The sequence below is a fragment of the Bos grunniens genome, chromosome 2 (genome assembly GCF_055505025.1).
Source record: "Bos grunniens cultivar Pamir isolate PY7600 chromosome 2, Bosgru_T2T1.0, whole genome shotgun sequence".
Taxonomy (NCBI): domain Eukaryota; kingdom Metazoa; phylum Chordata; class Mammalia; order Artiodactyla; family Bovidae; genus Bos; species Bos grunniens.
The window spans coordinates 77,244,071-77,267,500 of record NC_141166.1 but is presented as its reverse complement, the minus strand read 5'-3'; the positions used below and the strand labels follow the sequence as shown (position 1 = coordinate 77,267,500).

The 23,430-nt window shown below is 39.5% G+C and overlaps 1 protein-coding gene across 9 annotated transcripts in view; it reads right to left on the bottom strand.

Moving 5' to 3' along the window:
- The window catches only part of THSD7B (thrombospondin type 1 domain containing 7B), a 1,262,144-nt gene that overhangs the window by 61,891 nt on the left and 1,176,823 nt on the right, over positions 1-23,430 (bottom strand). The window lies entirely within an intron of this gene.

Sequence of the window (23,430 nt, the reverse complement as noted above, 5' to 3'; positions counted from 1 at the left end):
AAGCACATAAAAAGCTATAACCATACATTATGTGCCTCCTGAGAAAGAGCACGCCTTCTATGAAGGAGTCTTGCCAAAGACATGATTCTGATTAAGCCTTTGCATGCTATTCCCAATTTATGGGAAATTTAAGGACAGGGGAACATGTTAAATTTCACCACAAGGATGCAATTTAAGAGACATACTGGGAAATTAAGTAGAAAAGGCGACCCATTTCCTTACCAGTAAATTGCTAGGAAGAAAAAAAGAAAGCAATGAGAGAAGCTAGCTTAAAGGAGATTTAAAGGCATATGTAAAAACAGGTTTGAACTTAATGTCTGGCCCACTCAGACTACAAATCTAAAGGAAAGTAAGAAAAAAGATTATCATAGAAGTCTTTACAGAGTTTAATTTTACCAGAGTGAGGAGGATATAACCTGTGAAGCTCTTTGTAAGTCACTGGCAAGTTTCTATTTCATAACCTGGGTGGCTGTTTCAAAAGCGTTTGCCTGATAACTAAATTGTACAATTTGTTTTACATGGTTTTCTGTATTTGGAAAAGGAAATGGTAACCCACTCCAGTATTCTTACCTGGAGAATTCCATGGGCAGAGGAGCCTGATGGGCTACAGTTCATGGGGTTGCAAAGAGTTGAACACAACTGAATGACTAATATTATATATATATATATATATATATATATATAAACGCTGCTGCTGCTAAGTTGCTTCAGTCATGTCTGACTCTGTGAGACTCCATAGAGGGCAGCCCACCAGGCTCCCCCATCCCTGGGATTCTCCAGGCAAGAACACTGGAGTGGGTTGCCATTTCCTTCTCCAATGCATGAACATGAAAAGCGAAAGTGAAGTTCCTCAGTCGTGTCTGACCCTCAGCAACCCCATGGACTGCAGCCTTCCAGGCTCCTCAATCCATGGGATTTTCCAGGCAAGAGTACTGGAGTGGGGTGCCATTGCCTTCTCCGATATATATATGCTATATATATATATATAAAACAGATAACTAAGTACATACTGTTTAGCAGAAGGAACTCTACTCAGTTCTCTGCAGTGACCTATATGAGAAGAGAGTCTAAAAGAGTGGATACATGTATATGTGTAACTGATTCACTTTGCTGTACTCCTGAAACTAACACAATATTATAAATCAATTATAGTCCAATAATTTTTTTAAATTAACATTTAAAAAAGTTTTTAAAAATATCTATCATGCTGGGAAATTTAGGTTTCTTTTCATTATGGGATTTCACAGTCTCCAGATTGCAGTTTTTCCCAAAGTATGTTATATTCTACAGTGCATTCATAGGTGCTGAGAGAAAAGAGGTTCATAATCAAATCCCTTTTGGAAATGTTGAGCTAAATAGTCCTAAAGAAAGATTTTTGTAACACTGTTATTAAGTCATCAAAATCTATTGTCTCCTTTCTTCCAGGGCACAGGAGTGGACCATATATCCAAGGTTTCTTTGCAGGTGGGTGTGACCAGGTAACTGAGCTTTGATAAACGAAAGGTAAATGGGAGGCTATGTGTGACACTCCACCTCTCACCCTAAAACCTCCCACATGTTTCCTCCATGCCCTTCACCCTCTCGAGGGAGCAGGCATGGTGATGAGTAGAATGGTTTTGAAAGCCAAGCTTGAAGGTGGTAGACAATCTAGTAGCCTGCATCCCAGTATGACTGTATGGAGCAGAGAGTATCCTTTCCCCACCAGCAAATCCTACTTAGGACTGTTTGCTGGGAGAGAAATAACATTATATTCCATTTGATCAGCTACAATTTGGGGTTATTTGTGTTTCCAAATTATCCATTATTATACTATACATTGGGCTTCCCAGGTGGCTCTAATGGTAAAGAACCCACCTGCCAATGCAGGAAACGTGAGAGACGTGGGTTTGATCCCTCGGTTGGAAAGATCTCCTGGAGGAGGGCCCAGCAACCCACTCCAATATTCTTGCTTGGAGAATCCCATGGACAGAGAAGCCTGGCAGGCTGTAGTCCATAGGGTCACAAAGAGTTGGACACAACCGAAACGACTTAGCACATACTGTTGGAGTGATGGGGCTGAAATCTTGGCTTAAACTTGGTTGAGTCAATTAAACTTAATTTCCTCAGAGGCAAATTTAGTAAACACTTTTGTTTTATAGGGAGGATGAAATAACTATACTTCCTTATAAAACCTTAAGATGTTCTTGTAAAATGTAAATCTTTTGGGGAGACAAGGCATGAGCTCTTGGAAATTGATAGCATAAAAGCAAAATCCTCCCTGAGATGATGTTTTATTCATTGGTGCAGTGCCTTGCATTTAATGTATTCTCAAAAACTATTTATTTAAAGTGAATGGAGGGAATTCCCTGGTGGTCCAGTGGTTAGGGGGAGAAGGAAATGGCAACCCACTCCAGTATTCTTGTCAGGAGAATCTTGTGGACAGGGAGCCTGGTAGGCTGCTGTCCTTGGGGATGCACAGAGTCAGACACGACTGAAGCAACTTAGCAGGCATGCATGCATTGGAGAAAGAAACGGCAACCCACTCCAGTGTTCTTGCCTGGAGAATTCCAGGGACGGGGGAGCCTGGTGGGCTGCCATCTGTGGGGTCGCAGAGAGTCGGACAAGACTGAAGAAACTTAGCAGCAGCAGCAGCCGGTGGTTAGGACTCTGCTTTCACTGCTGAGGGCCTGAGTTCAATCCCTTGTTAGAGAACTAAGATTCCACAAGCTGCATAGAATGGCAAAAAAAAAAAAAAAAAAAAATTATAGAGGAATTCTTAAGGATAACAATTGATTCCTATAGATAATAAATTAATAATCTTGTAATTTATCAAGAACTTTCCATTCATTTATGTCTTTAAATCTGCAAGTCCATGTTTCCCAAAATGTGTTATCGCACAGTCCATATGGACTATGTTCTCAGTTTAGTGGGTCAAAATTAGCACTTTCTAAATTGATAAATCATAGCGTGAGAAATATCTGTCATATATTCAGGGTGAAAATAATTTCATGGAACATTTCAGATATTTATATCTGTATCTATATATAGATCTCTCTCTCTCTCTTCTTCTATCTTTATATATGCATATATATGTCTCCATAAGTAAGTATATACACGATCATATGTGATATAAAATGTATTTCTTACTATGTGCCATGGTCAAAAATATTTAGAAGCCACCAATCTAATATACATGATTATCAAAATAGCTTTTCTATTAAATAGCCTGTCATGGTCATTACTGAAAAACTGTTTATTCCAAAAACATTCTATTCCATGTGCTTAGTCGTTTCAGTTGTGTCTGACTCTGCAACACCATGGACTGTAGCCTGCCAGGCCCCCCTGTCCATGGGGATTCTCCAGGCAAGAATACTGGAGTGGCTTACCATGCCCTCCTCCAGAGTAGCTTCCCAACCCAGGTTTCCCGCCTTGCGGGCAGATTCTTTACCATCTGAGCCACCAAGGAAGCCACAGGCATGTGGTTTTTATTTTGCAAATATGAACTGTGACTTTTTTAAAGAGGTGAATGTTCATTATATTTTTCTTTCCATAGTATTTTTCTTTATCATAAAAACTTTGTTTCTTCTTTAAACACAGGATTAATTTCAGGATAAAACAATTATTAAATTAAGTTTGTATCTAGAGAACCCACATTTATTGTATGGGATCAAATAATACAACACTGTTAAATCAACCGTGCTCCAATATGAAATTTTTAAAAAGCACAATATGATGCTTAAATGTAAATCTTAAGCAAAAACTTAATTTCTTAAACATATCTTTCTGCACAGGAAACAGGTGGGGGTAAGGGGGCAGGTGGTGGTTGGTGTTTGTGCTCTAGTTGGATAAATTATACCCAGCCAGAGGGGAGAGTGAAGGAAGTGCCTAGGTTAACTTTTTATGTACGGGAAGAGCAATTCGATTCAGAGTACTCACTTTCACAGGGTTCTTTGTGACATAATAAAAAGTAGGATCAGCACTCAGAAACTGTTGTTCCTCATTTAGGCATAAGCTAATACTCTGTGCTGGAAGAAGCACAAGCTGGAATCAAGATTGCTGGGAGAAATATCAATAATCTCAGATATGCAGATGACACCACCCTTATGGCAGAAAGTGAAGAGGAACTCAAAAGCCTCTTGATGAAGGTGAAAGTGGAGAGTGAAAAAGTTGGCTTAAAGCTCAACATTCAGAAAACGAAGATCATGACATCTGGTCCCATCACTTCATGGGAAATAGATGGGGAAACAGTGTCAGAGTTTATTTTTTTGGGCTCCAAAATCACTGCAGATGGTGATTGCAGCCATGAAATTGAAAGACGCTTACTCCTTGGAAGGAAAGTTATAACCAATCTAGATAGCATATTGAAAAGCAGAGACATTACTTTGCCAACAAAGGTCCGTCTAGTCAAGGCTATGGTTTTTCCAGTAGTCATGTACGGATGTGAGAGTTGGACTGTGAAGAAAGCTGAGCGCTGAAGAATTGATGCTTTTGAACTATGGTGTTGGAGAAGACTCTTGAGAGTCTCTTGGACTGCAAGGAGATCCAACCAGTCCATTCTAAAGGAGATCAGCCCTGGGTTCTTTGGAAGGAATGATGCTAAAGCTGAGACTCCAGAATTTTGGCCACCTCATGCGAAGAGGTGACTCATTGGAAAAGACTCTGATGCTGGGAGGGATTGGGGGCAGGAGGAGAAGGGGCCTACAGAGGATGAGATGGCTGGGTGGCATCATGGACTCAATGGACATGAGCTTGAGTGAACTCCGGGAGTTGGTGATGGACAGGGGGGCCTGGCGTGCTGCAATTCATGGGGTCACAAAGAGCTGGACACGACTGAGCGACTGCACTGAACTGAACTGAATACTCTGTGATCTTAGCTCTAAGGTGGTGCTTCCACAGTAAGACATAAAGAACATTCCAGCATCTGTGATGTAATCTCTCTCATTTAACTATCTGGGCATTCTCTTGACCATAGCCAACCTCTTCTGCAGATATACCCAATACCCAAGAGTAGTGGTTCTCCACGCATGGTCCCAAGACCTGCAGCATCAGCATCACCTGGACACTTGCTAGAAATGCAATTTATGGATCCCGTAAAAATCTCTGGGGGGAAATCCCCAACAACTACAGGGGTTGGGTTCAGCAACCTGTCTTTTAAGAAGCCCTTCAGGTGGTTCTGATACACTCTGTAGTTTGAAAGCCACTGTCCTCAAGCCAGCTTGAATTCTCTATGTACAAAATAATAGTCTCCTCATTTTCCATATCCCAACATCTTTCTCTAATCTTTCCTGTCTCTTAATGGCAACTCCAGCCATCCAGAGTCTCAGGTCAAAAATTTTGGAGTCATCTTTGATTCTTCTTTTCCTTACATCTTACAACCATACCTTGAGCAGATCCTTTCAGCTCTAACTTCAAAGTAAAACCCATGTTCTAGCTGCTTCTCACCATTTGCACCAATTTTACCCTGGTCAAAGTCACCATCACTTTTCACTTGGATTATAACAAATGACCTCCTATCTGATTTTTCCCTTCCTATTCTAGAGATCATGTTCAATTCTGGGGCCAGAAGTATCCTTTTAAAATAATGGAAGTTAGGTCACATAACTCCTGTCCTCAATGGTTTCCCAACTTAGCATGAAAACCAAGTCCTTTGCTAGGGTCTACACAGTCCTCTGCAGTCTGTCCGCATTGCTTGTGCGTGCTCGAAGCCTTCTGCACTCTTTGTTTACTGCTTCAGTCAGCACTTCAGCCCCCTCGGGGTTCCTGGACAGCTCCAGGCCCTCCTCGTCTCTGGGCTTTTGCTCTTGCTGTTCCCTCCACCTGCACTCTTCTCCCTCCGGCACCTGTAGGATTTGCTCCCTTACTTTCTTCAGGCACCTGCTCAAATTTGAGAGGACTTCTTTGACCAGGCTACATGAACATATCAGCAACTCCTCCACATCACTTTTTGTCTTTTTTTCCCTCCATATCACTTACTACTAGCTGATATGCCATATAATAAGCCGGTGGTGTTTCTGTGTGTATGTGTGTTTAATGGAGTATGACTGCTTTACAAAGTTGTGTTAATTTTTCCTGTACAATAACATGAGTCAGCTATGTATATACATATATCCCCTCCCTCTGGAGCCTTTCCCCCACACTCCCCATCCACGCTTCTAATAACAGAGCACCAAGCTGAGCTCCCTCTGCTATACAGCATCTTCCCACCACCTATGTATTTTACAGCTGGTAGCGTATAAACGTCAGTGTACCCTCTCAGTTTGTCCCATGCTCTCCTTCCCACTGCCACCCACTTCATGTCCACAAGTGCATTCTCTATGTCTGTGTCTCTATTCCTGCCCTGCCAATAGGTTCATCAGCGCCATTTTTCTAGATTCCATATATATGTGTTAATATATATATTTTTTAAATTTTATTTTATTTTTAAACTTTACATAATTGTATTAGTTTTGCCAAATATCAAAATGAATCCGCCACAGGTATACATGTGTTCCCCATCCTGAACCCTCCTCGCTCCTCCCTCCCCATACCATCCCTCTGGGTCGTCCCAGTGCACTAGCCCCAAGCATCCAGTATCGTGCATCGAACCTGGACTGGCAACTCGTTTCTTACATGATATTTTACATGTTTCAATGTCATTCTCCCAAATCTTCCCACCCTCTCCCTCTCCCACAGAGTCCATAAGACTGTTCTATACATCAGTGTCTCTTTTGCTGTCTCGTGTGTTAATATATGATATGTGTTTTTCTCTTTCTGACTTAAAGACTCTAGGTGCTGGTTACATGTTTTGTTTGTTTTTAATTATTTCCCTCCCCTCTATTAGAATGTAAGTTCTGTGAGGGCTGGACTCCTAGAGGAAATCATAGAACACTCTTTGACATAAACTGCAGCAGTATTTTGGCTCCATCTCCTTCTTACGCGACAGCAAAGAGACACTGATGTATAGAACAGTCTTATGGACTCTGTGGGAGAGGGAGAGGGTGGGAAGATTTGGGAGAATGGCATTGAAACATGTATAATATCATGTATGAAATGAGCTGCCAGTCCAGGTTCGATGCACGATACTGGATGCTTGGGGCTAGTGCACTGGGACCACCCAGAGGGATGGTATGGGGAGGGAGGAGGGAGGAGGGTTCAGGATGGGGAACACATGTATACCTGTGGCGGATTCATTTCGATATTTGGCAAAACTAATACAATATTGTAAAGTTTAAAAATAAAATAAAATTAAAAAAAAAAGTAAAACAAACAAATGGGACATAATTAAACTTAAAACCTTTTGCAGAGCAAAGGAAATCATCGACAGAATGAAAAGACAACCTACTGAATGGGAGAAAATATTTGCAAGTGATATGACCAATAGAGTAATCCCTTATGTCCAACATATATAAACAGCTCATACAACTTACATCAAAAAATAACAACCCATTTAAAAAACGGACAGAGGGACTGAATAGACATTTTCTAAAAAGAGGAAATCCAGATGGTCAACAGGCATATAAAAAGGAGTTCAACATCACTAATCATCACAGAAATGCAAATCAAAAACCACTAGATATTCTCATTGATTACTGATATTTCCAATACCTGGAATATGCCCAGGTCCGTAAGAAATACTCAATAAACAGATTTCCACAAACAATGTACTAATGACAATCCAACTCCTGCAAGGGCACTCTAACCATCTCATTGGCTCAAATTAAAAAAGAAAAAACACTGATCATATTTATCTCTTCAAGAGTTTGTGATATTTAATGAGTTAAATGGAACTAATGAATGCAAGCATTCTGGGTTTCTGGAAATTTCAGATTGTGAAAGTGCAGTGAACTCCTATTATTACTGTATTTTGCACAGGTCAAAAGATAGCATACAACAAAGGAATGTTTATGATGACATCATAGCAAACCTGATCAGATATTAAAATACTGTAAACTAAATTACTGGTCAACCCAAAGGGCCACATGTTGGATGCTTGGGTCCTACAATGATTTCTCTATTTATTCTGATACTTTACCCTATATTTGAGGGGTCCAACAAGAACTGCAAGCCTACGTAAAGCAGAATAGCCTCTTATAGCTTCTGCTTGTCTTTTGAGAGATTAAATGGATAATAACAAGAGAGACTGAGACTATATTTTGGATGAGTCCCTATCCCAGAAATAATAACAACCACCACCGTTTTATACTGTGAACACACACCTAGCATTGTGGTGAACATTCTGTGAGGATTATCTCCCAAAGTCCTTCAGTCTCCCAATAATCCAGGTGTACGTTGAATATGTGTGCTTTTACAGATGATGAAATTGAATCTCAAAGAATGAAACAACCTTATAATAGGCACTCAACCAGGATTTGAATCTGTGAGGGCTACTTTGCTCCTATCTTCAACTGATCTACTTGTAAACCAGCAGTGCTTGTTGACCATGAGCAGTACGTGTGGAGCCACCCAAGATGGACAGGTCATGGTGGAGAGGTCTGACAGAATGTGGTCCACTGGAGAAGGGAATGGCAAACCACTTCAGTATTCTTGGCTTGAGAACCCCATGAACAGTATGAAAAGGCAAAAGGATAGGACACTGAAAGATGCACTCCCCAGGTTGGTAAGTGCCCAGTATGCTACTGGAGATCAGTGGAGAAATAACTCCAGAAAGAATGAAGGGATGGAGCCAAAGCAAAAACAACACCCAGTTGTGGATGTGACTGGTGATAGAAGCAAAGTCTGATGCTGTAAAGAGCAATATTGCATAGGAACCTAGAATGCTTGGACCATGAATCAAAGCAAATTGGAAGTGGTCAAACAGCAGATGGCAAGAGGGAACATCAACATTCTAGGAATCAGCGAACCAAGATGGACTGGAATTTAACTCAGAATTTAACTCAGATGACCATATTATCTACTACTGCAGGCAGGAATCCCTTGGAAGAAATAGAATAGCCATCATAGTCAACAAGAGAGTCCAAAATGCAGTACTTGGATGCAATCTCAAAAATGACAGAATGATCTCTGTTCATTTCCAAGGCAAACCATTCAATATCACAGTAATCCAAGTCTATGCCCCAACCAGTAACGCTGAAGAAGCTGAAGTTGAAAGGTTCTATGAAGACCTACGAGACCTTTTAGAACTAACACCCAAAAAAGATGTCCTTTTCATTATAGGGGACTGGAATGCAAAAGTAGGAAGTAAAGAAACACCTGGCCTTGGAGTACAGAATGAAGCAGGGCAAAAGCTAACAGAGTTTTGCCAAGAGAGCATACTGGTCATAGCAAACACCCTCTTCCAACAACACAGGAGAAGACTCTACACATGGACATCACCAGATGGTCAACACTGAAATCAGATTGATTATATTCTTTGCAGTAAAAGATGCAGAAGCTCTATACAGTCAACAAAAATAATACCAGAGCTGACTGTGGTTCAGATCATGAACTCCTCGTTGCCAAATTCAGACTTAAATTGAAGAAAGTGGGGAAAACCACTAGACCATTCAGGTATGGCCTAAGTCAAATCCATTTTGATTATACAGTGGAAGTGAGAAATGGATTTAAGGGACTAGATCTGATACACAGAGTGCCTGATGAACTATGGAATGAGGTTCCTGACACTGTACAGGAGACAGGGATCAAGACCACCCCCATGGAAAAGAAATGCAAAAAAGTAAAATGGCTGTCTGGGGAGGCCTTACAAATAGCTGTGAAAAGAAGAGAAGCGAAAAGCAAAGGAGAAAAGGAAAGATATACCATTTGAATGCACAGTTGGAAAGAATAGCAAGGAGAGATAAGAAAGACTTTCTCAGTGATCAATGTAAAGAAATAGAGGAAAACAACAAAATGGGAAAGACTAGAGATCCCAGGGATGGGGGAGCCTGGTGGACTGCAGTCTATGGGGTTGCACAGAGTTGGACATGACTGAAGTGACTTAGCAGCAGCAGCAGCAGAGATCTCCTCAAGAATATTAGAGATACCAAGGGAACATTTCATGCAAAGATGGGCTCAATAAAGGACAGAAATGGTATGGACCTAACAGAAGCAGAAGATATTAAGAAGAGGTGGTAAGAATACACAGAAGAAGTGTACAAAAAAGATCTTCATGACCAAGATAACCACAATGGTGTGATCACTCACCTAGAGGCAGACATCCTGGAATGTGAAGTCAAGTGGGCCTTAGGAAGCATCAGTATGAACAAAGCTAGTGGAGGCGATGGAACTCCAGCTGAGCTATTTCAAATCCTGAAAGATGATGCTGTGAAAGTGTTGCACTCAATATGCCAGCAAATTTAGAAAAGTCAGCAGTGGCCATAGGACTGGAAAAGGTCAGTTTTCATTCCAATCCCAAAGAAAGGCAATGCCAAAGAATGCTCAAACTACCACACAATTGCACTCATCTCACACGCTAGTAAAGTAATGCTCAAAATTCTCCAAGCCAGGCTTCAGCAATACGTGAACTGTGAACTTCCAGATGTTCAAGCTGGTTTTAGAAAAGGCAGAGGAACGAGAGATCAAATTGCCAACATCCGCTGGATCATGGAAAAAGCAAGAGAGTTCCAGAAAAACATTTATTTCTGCTTCATTGACTATACCAAAGCCTTTGACTGTGTGGATTGCAATAAACTGTGGAAAATTCTGAAAGAGATGAGAATACCAGACCACCTGACCTGCCTCTTGAGAAACGTGTATGCAGGTCAGGAAGCAATAGTGAGAACTGGACATGGAACAACAGACTGGTTCCAAATAGGAAAAGGAGTTCGTCAAGGCTGTATATTGTCACCCTGCTTATTTAACTTCTACGCAGAGTACATCATGAGAAACACTGGGTTGGATGAAGCACAAGCTGGAATCAAGATTGCCAGGAGAAATATCAGTAACCTCAGATGTGCAGACGACACCACCCTTATGGAAGAAAGTGAAGAAGAACTGAAGAGCCTCTTGATGAAAGTAAAAGAGGAGAGTATAAAAGTTGGCTTAAAGCTCAACATTCAGAAAACTAAGATCATGGCATCTGGTCCCATCACTTCATGGAAAGTAGATGGGGAAACAGTAGAAACAGTGGCTAACTTTATTTTTGGGGGCTCCAAAATCACTGCAGATGGTAACTGCAGCCATGGAATTAAAAGACGCTTACTCCTTGGAGGGAAAGTTATGACCAACCTAGAGCATATTAAAAAGCAGAGACATTATTTTGTCAACAAAGGTCCATCTAGTCAAGGCTATGGTTTTTCCAGTAGTCATCTATGGATGTGAGAGTTGGATTATAAAAAAAGCTGAGTGCTGAAGAATTGATGTTTTTGAATTGTGGTGTTGGAGAAGACTTTTGAGAGTCCCTTGGACTGCAAGGAGATCCAACCAGTCCATCCTAAATGAGATCAATCCTGGGTGTTTATTGGAAGGACTGATGTTGAAGCTGAAACTCCAATACTTTGGCCACCTGATCCAAAGAGCCGACCTATTTGAACAGACCCTGATGCTGGGAAAGACTGAAGGCAGGAAAAGTGGATGACAGAGGATGAGATGGTTGGATGGCATCACCGACTCTATGGACATGAGTTTGTGTAAACTCTGGGAGTTGGTGATGGACAGTGAGGCCCTGCATGCATGGGGTCTCAAAGAGTCGGATATGACTGAGTTGCTGAACTGTGGACCATTTTGAGGTAGGGACAGTGGGTAACACAGTGCATCACAGAGCTTCTCTGAGATTATGGTTATTGTGACTGCTATTTATTTTGACCTGGAAACCATTTAGAATGGACAATGGTAATTAGAGATGGAAAGGAGAGACAGAACAGACATAAGGAATTACAGTTCATGTGTGCATGTGTCGCAAGTTGCTTCAGATATATCTGACTTTATGCGACCCCATGGACTGTATCCCACAGGCTCATGGGATTCTCCAAACAAGAATACTGGAGTGGGTTGCCATGCCCTCCTCCAGGGGATCTTCCTGATCCAGGGATCGAAACCGTGTCTCTTATGTCTCCTGCGTTGGCAAGCACATTCTTTACCACCAACGCCACCTGGGAAGCATTATTATAGCTGAGAAGCCTCCCAAAAAGCAAGGTAAATCACAGACTGCACAATGGGAGAGTCAAGTGAGGGACAGATCTATGACTAAGGCTTCCTGCCTGCCTTGGAGGAGCCCATGGTTCATGAAAGATGTTCCTAGTCTAGGGTCTCCATTGTCAGATTTAGGGAGTTAACTGGAAAGAGGGACAGACACATGTCTCAGTATAATGGGACTGTCAAGAGTAGGGTAGAACCTATGATATCATTGGATGTATAAGCCCTAATAAGGATTTGCTGGCCTATTGCTAAGAGCATGTTAGGATGACACAAAAATAGCAGGAGATTTTTGCTTGGCCAAGATATTTGTGTAAAGATTTTGTAATGGTCAGAGATAACCACACCTAGTCCCTTTGCTTGGTATTTTATAACATTGACAATTTGTGAAGGTACTTATTTATCATCCAGTCAGAGGCCTTAGAAGATATGAGTGATGTATGGCACATCCAATTGAAGAATCTGAGGCTGTCACCTGTTTTATATCATTGTTGGAGCTTGGAAATGAAGAAGAGAGAATGGTCCAAACACAAGTCAAAATACTTTCAAAGTCATGAAAGACAAAGAAAGTTGAAAGACACTTAAGTGTTGTGACTACTGAATGCAATGTGGTCTGGAGCCTGTAATGAAAGGAATATAAATACTATCAAGGGCATTATTTGGGCCATTGAGAACATGGGAATATGACCTAGATATTATCTAGAGATTACTATTGCAGCAATGTTATATTCCTGAATTGCTCGACTATTCTGTGATTGTGCTAGAAAATGTATTTAGGAAATGCATGCCAAATTAACAATATTATGGGGTAGAGGGGTATGATACCTTCAACATATCTTCAAATGGTTCAGAAATAATAATAGTGTATATATGTATGCATACATATAACACTATTTTTTCATATGTGTATATATGTGGGTGCATAGGGGAACAGAGAAAGTTAATAAAACATAGGTGGCTAACTTAAAAACTGATGTGAATTTCCCTTAAATTTAAAATATTTCTAAATAATTCTTTTTAAGTAAGAGAAAATCATAAATGACCCTGGCACATCAATGTTCAGGGGCCACTAATGAATGACATACATAAAGCCCACTTCAGGGAATTCCTTAGTGGTCCACGGGTTAAGGTTCCACACTCTCATTACTGAGGGCCCAGGTCTGGTCCCTGGTCAGGGAACTAAGACCACACAAGCCACATGACATGGCCAAATAAATCAATCAATCAAAAAATAAAGTCCACTTCATAACCATCTCTAAGGCACCCAGAGGTGGCAACTCCTATTTGAATTGAGGGCAGATAAACTCCTAATCTCAATCACTCTCCTTTTCCTTTCTTTCCTTTTCTCCTTCTCAAAAATTTTCCATGTGATGCTCATCTCTCTTTACTCTTAAACCCCAACCATTCAAATAAAATGACGAGTCAGAATAAGCAATAAACTGCACTGGGGCTCCTGGCCTGTAATAAGCCCCAGGTTGCTGTCTGGAATGAGAATACCAGGACAAAAGATTTGGTCTCTGCCAACAGAATAGGAGTGCTGGGTTCCAGAAGACTAAATGGGAGTCAGTTCTTTGATATTTTAGTTTTATTGTTTGTGATCCATTCCATTTTCAGTCCCCACCATAAACCAAAGAACAAAGGTTCATCATTGCATCTAGAATGTGTCTGGGATCGCACTCTTCATTTGTGCCTTTCCTCTCCCACCAATGAGTATTGGACCTCTTTCCTTTTATACTTGGGTAACCAAAGTTATTTGGTTTACTAGAGGAAGTGGTGTTGTTAAGTTCTGGACATGGGGCTAACACATAGAGGGCGTCCACATGGGATTCTGATCTGGGTTTGTTCTTTCTAGTCACACATTGCTCAAGGCTTTTCACTCACACTGAATCTTTTCTTCCTCCCCTCCCTCCATCTTTTCCCTTCACTCCTCTACTCTCTTTTGCCTGCTGCTGCTGCTAAGTCGCTTCAGTCGTGTCCGACTCTGTACGACCCCAGAGATGGCAGCCCACCAGGCTCCCCCATTCCTGGGATTCTCCAGGCAAGAACACTGGAGTGGGTTGCCATTTCCTTCTCCAATGCAGGAAAGTGAAAAGTGAAAGTGAAGTCGCTCAGTCGTGTCCAACTCCTAGCGACCCCATGGACTGCAGCCTACCAGGCTCCTCCGTCCATGGGATTTTCCAGGCAAGAGTACTCACCCTTACTCATCTCTGAGGTTTCTTATGAATGGTCTCTCCTTGGAAAACTGCTCCAATTCTTCCTGGGTTTAGAAAATGTGCCATCATATGCTCTCATGACACCTTTTACTTTTTTCTCTATTAACATCTTCTACTCTTTTGAAATTGATTAGGGATTTTCTGTGTTCCCCATTAGACTGGAGATTCCATGAGGACAAGGACTCTTCATTGCCATAATCCCAATGCCTACCATAGTATTCGGCACAGAGAAGGCACTTAATATTGGTATTCATGTAATATTCACAATTCATTTTGTACTTATATTCTAGACACTGTGCTAAATGATTTACACATATCAGTCCTTACTCTAACTTCTTAGATGTGCACTACTGTTCCAACTATTTAACTTACTGGGGTTAAATAAGTTTCCTGAAGTACCAATCTTAAGAAGGGAAACACAAAGGAAGGAAAACACATTGAATCTGGACTGTTTCTAAATCTCAGACTTATTCCCTATAATTGTTCATATAGCATTGCTATGTACCTCACACTTGCCTTTCCACATGGAAATTAGGAACTCAAAAATAAGACATGCAACCAAATTGAATTTTATCTGGGCATCTCCTGGAACCGGAAAAAAAAATCTAGGGGAAGGGACTATGGCCTCCACAAAATCTGTAATTATAAATGAATTTTAAGGTAAAAACATCAGTATTTCTATTACAAGTACTAGCTTTTTCTCTATTTCTATCATATAATGAATGTGGTATTTTAAAACTTAAAAAAATACTACAAATATGAAAACTAATGAATACTAATAAGATATGATAAATCTAATACAGTTAAACACACTTCATCCTTAAGAATTATTCATAGGGCTTTTTCAAGGCATATGTATATTATAACCAAAATGGAAAGAAAGTTAAGACTTGAAGAGGAACATATAAATTTATAAAAGCTGAATTGTGTATAGAAATCAGCAAGAGGTCTCTCTGTCCATTAAGACCCATCAGACACACCATTTTATGGAGAGGTTCCCTGGCAATCAATGCTGTAGTGTACCATGTGAAAGAAAGTGGAAGTATTAGTCGCTCAGTCATGTCTGACTCTTTGCGATCCCATGGACTGTAGCCTCTGTCCATGGAATTCTCCAAGCAAGAATACTGGAGTGGATTGCCATTCCCTCCTCCTGGGGATCTTCCCAACCCAGGGGTCAAACCCAGGTCTCCCACATTGCAGGCAGATTTTTTACCATCTGAGCCATCAGGGAAGCCCTGATGCACCATAGGGGAAATTACTTTTCTGCATTTTTTCCCCCATATAACCAACCTGGGGGATTGAAATGATGCAAAGAAGGATTTGTAGAATAACCTTCATGTACTGTAAACATATGTTTAAAATTCAAAGTGAAAACATGGCCTTTTCTTCTTGGACATGAAATATACATTTGAGATGGAATAAAAATCACAAGTAAAATGGAATATAGATCACAAACCTGAATTCAAAATCATTAATACATGGTTTGGTACTAAAGCTAAAAAAGCCATCATAATAATGAAATATCATTGATAGTGAAGACATCTTAGATCAATGAAAAATTGAGTCATTTTAAAAATTAAATTTTATATTTCATTATTTTAAAAAGTTGGAATAGTCACTCTTTTCATACTTTTTGAAGAAAACTGTACTTACTTTCGGAAAGCTATGAGCAATTAAAAGCATTTATTACAAGTGAATTTGGGTTCTGCCTCTTTTAAAATTTTAAATATACTAATTTTTAGTGATTTGTAATCCCAATAAAAATCACATTTGTTATTCCAGAAAGCAGTTATCATACTCACTTCTACAGACGAGTAAAGTGTTTCAAAATGTGTTGGCAAGCTGTCAAAGTGACACAACACAAAAAGCAGAACAGAAACCAGAATCTCAATATCCCCTCTTTGTTATCTTCCTAAATGTCAAGAATTGCATCCAGTACTATATTTTAAAAAAATTTCCTAATACCAACATATTTGTTTATTAAACAAATCACTTTCATCAATTACTATCTTTATATACCTGTTTTATGAATAATGTTTGACCAATATTCATTTAGTACCAAGATCACTAATTTTTTTATTCTAACAGTGGCTAACTAGTCATTTGCCCATTTTAAATTGACTGAATGACTAAAATCTTCCAAGTACACTGTTCAATGATCTGGGTGCTGCTATGTCAAAACTATCCTATAAAGACAGAAATTTTGAGATCCTATGTTATCATATTGTGATTAAGCAGCAGACATTGTCAGAAGTCAAATCTAAAGTTATTGCCTCCAAAAATAAATAAATGTCATTTTCTTTTCTGTGTCTTTGTTTCTTCACTCATTGATTTACCCTATGTATAATTCGCAGTGGGCTTCCCTGGTGGCTCAGATGGTAAAAATTCCACCTACAATGTGGGAGACCTGGGTTCAATCCCTGGGTTGGGAAGATCCCATGGAGAAGGGAAAGGCAATCCACTCCAGTATTCTTGCCTGGAGAATTCCATGGACAGAGGAGCTTTGTGAGCTACAGTCCAGGGGATCACAAAGAGCTGCACACAACTGAGCAACTAACACATAATTCATAGTGAAGTCAAGACTGAGACAAGCTTGAGAGCACTTTGAAGAACAAAAGACATTCTACAAAGTAGTGCTGTCCAAATTTCAACTGGGCAGCGCTCGGATGAGGGGGGAGTTCTGGCTGATATGTACCGTGATACAGTGGCTCAGCATGAAAACCAAGAGCTATCAAGACCCAACTCTTCACCAATTACCCAAAGGTTGGAGCCACTCAATCAAGTGTCATCAGAAACAAACTGAAAATTTGTGGAGCACAAAACAGATGACAGTCAGATCCTGGACTTTGAGTCAGTGCATGTTAGGAAGGCTGATATCTGCTAAAGCAGTCTTTCGGGACAGTGAATGCATGTGCGTGGCACCAATAGAATGCCCCCATTGCAAGCAATCTCTGAACTTCCCAGACTCAGAAATAAACAACACTTTAAAATGATAATTTGCAGTGTATTTATTCCCTTAAGAAGCAAGGTATGTTCTCTTATTCTGGAGGTCCATGTGACAGATAGAGCCAAAGGAAAGCAACAGAAGTAAATGTGAGAGAGGGTTGGTCATTGCAAGTTTGGAAACTCAAGCATAGTTAATGGAGTCAAAATTTCAGAACAGTCTAATGAATAGACATGATGAATTTTCATAAGAGCAGAACAACCTGTGATAGTTTTGAATAAGTTAAGCTGAAAGAACCCAGATCCTGGCTTTTGAAGTAGGCTCGATGTCAAATTTGGACTCTGCAACCTCAGGTATTATAATTATTCATAGTTATTTTACTTCTGTATCTTTCACTTTCCTCCCTAATAAAAGGGAGCCAATAATGATATGAGTATTACATAATATAATGCATACAAAACGCCTAGCACAGAAATATTTAGAAGGTTGGTTCTAAGGTTATAACTGAAATAAATGGTCTGTATTGTTTCCAAAGCTCAGTGCCCATTTTACTTCTGGTGAGCCCTAAATTCTAATAGAATTAATGGAGTTCAGGGTAGATAAAAAGTGTCTGCATTGGTTCTCATATGATAATGTATACGGAGGGATGTGGGAGGATGGAAGGAGGAGGAGAAGGAAGAGGGGAAAAGACAGAGCACAAAGGAAGCTTAAAGGCATTGGAAAATGGTTAGTCCCTGTGACTACAAACTTGCAGGTCATTCCTGAGTCTTCTAAGAAGGATGGCTTGGTAGGGAAAGGGCAGAAGGATACATGAGTGATGACCCAGCTATGAACAGTGAGCCACTCCATATACTTCTAGTGGATTCCTTCTTGTTAGATATTAAATCATCTAGCTTCTATTAAAATGCTTTATAAAAGCATCCAAAATGAATTTCTTTGTGCTAGATGTTTGTCGATATCATATGAGGAGGGAGAAAAAAAAAAAACAGGAGAAAAATCTCTAAGGTTTTCTTTGGAGGGTTACAAATCATTGAATTATGAGTTACACTGATATTTACAAGCTTGGCCTAGATACAGTATAGTAATCTATAAATGCTGTTCAAGTGATTTATGGCACAACTGTTCTAACACATTAACAATAGCAGGAAATGTATTTAATTTATTCTCAGGGAGGCGCATTTACATTATTCACAACAAGCCATTTATAGGGAAATGTGCAACCCTTAAACTAAAGTGAATGCATCTCTAGTGGGTTTTGAACAGTTTTAACTGTCTAATAAATGCTTGTCTCCTAACTTACTGTACAGCCAATGTAAATGTTCACTAGCTATCCTGTAAGCATGTTATTCTGTGAGTTAATGAACAGCTCTGGAATGCATGGCAGAATCTGTAGTCTGACAAAGTTTTCTGAGTTCTGAATGACAAAGAGCCTCCTTTCCTTGCTGAAATTTTCTAAGGTGTGAAAAAAAATCATCTTTTATTCCTGATCCTATATCCTAGATGTTTCAGATGTAGCAGAGTGATGTATTTCAGATTCTGAAGATCTCTAAGCATACTTGGCAATTGTCTGGAAAATGTACCACCTGCCAGGCTACTATGGCATCAGACCAATTTGCATTCTACCTGCACCAAGACAAAACTGTTTGGGGCTTTTCTGAGTTCTTTGTCAAATAACCACATGTATAAGGCTTGGAGACTTAGGTGAAGAAGAAACAGAGAAAAGAAGAAAGTGGGAGTGAGGAAGAGACAAGGGAGAGGCATGAGAGAGAGAGAGAGATTGAGTGACAGATGCAGCAAAAGGAAGCCCTATGCTACTTCATGGGAAATAGATGGGGAAACAGTGGAAACAGTGTCAGACTTTATTTTTCTGGGCTCCAAAATCACTACAGATGGTGACCGCAGCCATGAAATTAAAAGATGCTTACTCCTCAGAAGGAAAGTTATGACCAACCTAGATGGCATATTCAAAAGCAGAGATATTACTTTGCCAACAAAGGTTCGTCTAGTCAAGGCTATGGTTTTTCCTGTGGTCATGTATGGATGTGAGAGTTGGACTGTGAAGAAGGCTGAGCGCCGAACTGTGATGCTTTTGAACTGTGGTGTTGGAGAAGACTCTTGAGAGTCCCTTGGACTGCAAGGAGATCCAACCAGTCCACTCTGAAGGAGATCAGCCCTGGGATTTCTTTGGAAGGAATGATGCTAAAGCTGAAACTCCAGTACTTTGGCCACCTCATGTGAAGAGTTGACTCATTGGAAAAGACTCTGATGCTGGGAGGGATTGGGGGCAAGAGGAGAAGGGGACGACAGAGGATGAGATGGCTGGATGGCATCACTGACTGGATGGATGTGAGTCTCAGTGAACTCTGGGAGTTGGCGATGGACAAGGAGGCGTGGCGTGCTGCAGTTCATGGGGTCGCAAAGATTCGGACATGACTGAGCGACTGATCTGATCTGATCTGATGCTAAATCATCATATGTCCTATTGTTTATTTCTCAGGAACCCCTTGAGGTAGAGTTACCTAAATAACTTTTTATAGATATAAAATGCAAGGACTACATTACTAGATATAGATAATTACAATTGAATAGTCAGTGTCTTACCAATAAACCTTGTAGCCCTGCTTTAAGGTAATTAACCTATAACTGCCAAAACTGTTTATCCTTTATAAATTTCAAATTAGAAAACTCAGTGAAAAGAACATTGATCTTTTACAAGTTTAGATGGCTAAGTTTTACAAAATGGAAGTATATTGTGTGTTTGGATCATAATATATTTATTTGCCATTTGTGTCTTTATGATGCTTGCAATTGCTTGAACTTTGGATTTTCTGTCTCTTGGCCACTGATCAAGACAATCCTTGTCATTTATGCAAAGGGGAAAGTGAACTACAAGCCGACTCTTTTTTATGATTCCCAGATAAATTATATTGCAGCCAGGAGATAGCTACAAACAAGCACTGTCTTTTGTAAAACAACAGTTGCTTTCTCCCACATTTGCACATTAAATCTTCTTGAATTAGTAAATGACTTTGACAGCTCAAACAGCCGATGCATTTTGAATACAAAGACATCTGTTTTCAAGCCCTAAAGGACCATGCCCTGAGGCCTGATGGACATCTGAGCGTTCTAAAGTCTAAGATTGTTTTAAAGTCAGAGAATTATAGCTCAGTTTTATAGGTGTTTGATAATACAGGCAGAATTCCATTATTCTAAATGCCATTATGATAAAGATTGTGTCCAACACTCTATTTTATTTCCCTGACTCATTCAATTGTCCATGACAACAGTAAAATTTGTTGTATTATTTACAATGGTGTTCTATTACAAAAAGTTGCTCAACTATAATTTCAGCCCATTTCTTTCAAACTAAGGGTCATTCGCAATGAGAATAAGATAAGTGTAAGGGTGTACTATATGAACAAAGTAATTCTCAGTCCTACTTCTTTTGAAAAGTCAAAGTCTGAGTTGCGGAAGAGCAGAAAAAGGGCAGAAAACTCTTTATTAATGAAAATTAAAGTGCTATATTGTGTTTTATTAAAAATAGGCCTAAGATTTCACTAACCCCTTAATAGAGGAAATAATCAGAATAAGTTAATTTTTGAAAACTGACTAGACCATAATTAGCTGTTGTACTCTAGGATAACTAGTTAGCCTTGTATTCTCATATACAATATGATTGTGATCATATCTGTCCCTGGTTCCCATGGTATGGTTGTGAGATCATATATGTGAAGGTATGCAATTATAATGTTACTGTGGTTTCCTCAGCACTCATCAACACTTTCTGAAGAACTAGCTTTATTCTGTATTTGATAGTTTTCTTTGGTGACTTTGTGTGTTTGTGTATGTGTGTGTACATGTAGGAGGATCAGAGAGAAAATGCATATATATTGTATAATAAAATTTACCCTTTTTTCTAGCTTCCATATATCTAACTTTTTCAAAGTTGTGCTAAGATTTACTCTTAAATTACCACTAACATTAGCAACTTCCAATTTACTAATATCCATTCTAACAAAATTTTAAAACCACAGACTACCTCATACCCATGAACTGGGAACCTGTACTACCAGAAATACTATTTACAAAATGTTTTTTGTGTATGAAATACCATAAAATAACTTAAATATTTACAAAAGTGATGACCAAATATTACATTCTTATAGTCTATTGTTTCTATGGCGATACACATGTAGCATCTCTGAAATTTATACATACTCATCTTGCTTTCATTATCTCATTTGAAACCTTATAAATAATGTCGAGTATATAGTAATGGAGGAGTAAATGTACTGATCAATCCACTGTTACTGGACCATAGAAAATACCACACAGTACTACCAATTATGAAGAGAGAGAAAGGATAAAGTTCCCTAAATAACCTAAAAAAAACAAAAACAAACAGAAGTACCATATGATCCAGCAGTTCCACTCCTGTGCACATATCTGGAGAAAACCATAATTTGAAAAGATAACATGCAACTCTATGTTTATAACAGCACTATTCACAATAGCCAAGACATGGAACCAATCTAAATATTCACTGACAGATAAATAGATAAAAAGATGTGGTACATACATGCAATAGAATATTATTCAGCCTTAAAAAGGATGAAATACTGCCATTTGCAGCAACATGGATGGAGCTAGAGGTCATCATACTAAGTAAAGAGCTGGACAAAGACAAATATCATATGATATCACACATAAGTGGCATCTAATTTAAAAAGATGCAAATAAACTTATTTACAAAAATTACAGGCATCAAAAACAAACTTATGGTTACCAAAGGGGGAACATGGTTATGGAGGAATAAATGAGTAGCTTGGGATTCACACACAACATGCATATAAAATAGATAACCAATGATAACCTACTGTATAGCACATAGAACTCTAATCAGTATTCTATGATAAGTTATATGAGAAAAAAATCTGAAAAAGAATGAATATATGTACATGTATAATTGGATCACTTTGCTGTACACCTGAAACACAACATTGGAAATCAATTATACTCCAATAAAATTTAAAAAAAAATACAATAGAGGAAGAAGAAGCGTAGGAAGAGGAAAAAGAAGGGAAGAGAAGGGGAAAGAAGGAGGGAGGGGAGAAGTCAGAGGAGGAGGATGGGAGGAGCACTAGGAGGAACAGAGGAAAGGCGGATGGAGATGGATTGGCAGAGATCAAGGAGAGAGAGAAGAAAAAGGAGAGAGAAGGAAGAAAAGTAAAAGAAACTATACATATTAGAAATTCAGAACACAACTCAACTCGCACATTAACTCAACTTGAGTGTATGTGGATCAATTTGAGTGAAGTCAGTTAATTTTATTTTGTGAGGTGAAAGTTGCTCAGTCACGTCCGACTCATTGCGATCCCATGGACTGTAGAGTCCATGGAATTCTCCAGGCCACAATACTGGAGTGGGTAGCCTTGGTAGCCTTTCCATTCTCCAGGGGATCTTTTCAACCCAGGGATCGAACCCAGGTCTCCCACATTCAGGTGGCTTCTTTACCCGCTGAACCACAAAGGAAGTCCAAGAATACTGGGGTGGGTAGACTATTCCTTCTACCAGATCTTCCTGACCCAGGGATCGAACCGGAGTCTCCTGCATTGCAGGTGGATTCTTTACCAAGTGGGCTATCAGTGAAGCCCAAGATAAATATGAGTTGAGATACAGCTAGAAACTGTTTGATATCCGATCTGAATATGTTTGACTATGATGGTAAGATTTTGGTTTCAGGAGGTTTACTTGCTCATCTGAGCAATCAGAAAATGATGTTTGAACACACCGTTAAATGAAGTGCAATTAAAGGAATATTTTTAATGAAAGTTTTTAGGAAACGTGCAGTTTTCAAAACATATGCTAATTCTATATGCTGGCAATTTAAAAATAATTTCTTAATCTGCCATTCAAAACCTCTGTTCTCTGCTCTGGTTTAGAAGAATCCTTGAAGTTTGAAAATAGCTACACTGTACTTCAGGTAAGACACATTCTGCCCTATCCATGGAATATGCTATATCATACAGTATGCATTCATACTTTTTGCTTGTGTTTAATGACTAACTATTGTCTTTCTCCACTTCTTGGGTTTACAGTGATCTTATGACCCTACGTGAAAGGATTAATTTCTCAGTTGTGTCCGACTCTTTGTGATTTCATCGACTGTAGCCCGCCAGGCTCCTCTGTCCATGGGATTCTCAAGGGAAGAATACTGGAGTGGGTAGCCAATCCCTTATCCTGGGG